The following is a 1,740-nucleotide window of genomic DNA, read 5'->3' as shown; positions in this document are numbered from 1 at the left end:
CGCGCCGTGGCGTCTCCCCGCCGGCCCGAGCTCGCCGGAGCCGAACCCCCCGCGCTACCGGAGTTTGCCAAACCCCCCCGTCCAGGAGTGCCCCGCTCTCTCCTCTCCAGGCGCCGCCTCCCCTGAAGCTCGCGCCGCTGCCGCCCCATGGAACCCTCCTCGTCGCCGGTGGCCTCGCCGTCGCCGGGAATGGATCCCCGGCAAGCCCCTCGTCCCAGATCCGGTCTTCTCCGCGCCGTCCGTCGCCTGACATCGTCCCCGCCGTCCTCGCCGGAGGCCGCGCCGTCGCTCGTCGTCCGGGGCGGATCGGGAGGAGGCCCGATCCCGTCGCCGCCGCGTTGACCTCGTCCTGCTGCGTGGGCTGCCTCGTTCCAGCGCCTCTGGCCCAGCTCCAGATCCCGTCCTCAAGGCCCGATGTGAGGAGCTCCCCAGCCCAGTTCAAATCAGTTTCGGCCTGCTACGTTTTTTTTTCTGTTCTGGGAATTTCCTAATTTCCAAGGAATTGGCAGATTTGCATATTGCACCCTCATTTTCATGCATATAATAACTCCACAACGATGCATTGGATTAAAACAAACTTTATATGTAAAATGCTTAGAATTTCATCTAGTTTCATAATATCCAACTTTCATCCATGTTAACATATTTAAAAATGTTGTTTGCATTAATTTGCTCCTATGCCATGCTAAAATGCTTTATTTCATAACTAAATAACCGTAACTCGGATTTTAATAAACTTTATATGTAAATGGGGTAGAATTTTGCCTAGTTTATCATGGTGACCTTTATTTGCTTTTTAAACAACTCTAAAATTGTGTTTAGGGCAGAACAGGACCTAATCTAAAATATGCGTATGGGGAGTTTCCGGAATTGTTGTTCGTTGCTTCCGGCCTCATTTAAACTTGACTAGATAGGTAGTTTTACTTTGCTTCACTCTCTTGCCATGTTAACCAACATTTAATATTGTTGAGTACATAAACGAGATCAAACTAAATAACTTGTTGTGGTGTTTCGTCAATATGCAACTCGTTGCATATTGATCTCCACTTAATTTGTAGAACTGCTTGTGCACTTTGCCATGCCATGCTTCATTAAACCGGACATGCATCATACTCGTTTGTGCATCATGCCATGTTGATGTGTTGGTTATTTACTATGTTGTGTGCTTCTTTTCCGGTGATTGCTTCTTCGGGTTGGTTCCGATAACGTCGCGTTTGTGAGGATCCGTTCAACTACGTCCGTTTGTCTTCTTCATGGACTCGTTCTTCTTCCTTGCGGGATTTCAGGCAAGATGATCATACCCTCGAAATCACTACTATCTTTGCTATGCTAGTTTGCTCGCTCTTTTGCTATGCCAATGCTACGATGCCTACCATTTGCTTGTCAGCCTCCCAAATTGCCATGTCAAACCTCTAACCCACCATGTCCTAGCAAACCGTTGATTGGCTATGTTACCGCTTTGCTCAGCCCCTCTTATAGCGTTGTTAGTTGCAGGTGAAGATCGAAGTTTGTTCCTTGTTGGAACATGGAGATGTTGTTCCTTGTTGGAACATGTTTACTTGTTGGGATATCACAATATATCTTACTTAATTAATGCATCTATATACTTGGTAAAGGGTGGAAGGCTCGGCCTTATGCCTGGTGTTTTGTTCCACTCTTGCCGCCCTAGTTTCCGTCATATCAGTGTTATGTTCCCGGATTTTGCGTCCCTTACGCGGTTGGGCTATAATGGGAACCCCT

The sequence above is a fragment of the Triticum aestivum genome, chromosome 1A (assembly GCF_018294505.1).
Source record: "Triticum aestivum cultivar Chinese Spring chromosome 1A, IWGSC CS RefSeq v2.1, whole genome shotgun sequence".
Classification (NCBI taxonomy): domain Eukaryota; kingdom Viridiplantae; phylum Streptophyta; class Magnoliopsida; order Poales; family Poaceae; genus Triticum; species Triticum aestivum.
This window is presented reverse-complemented; position numbering follows the sequence as displayed.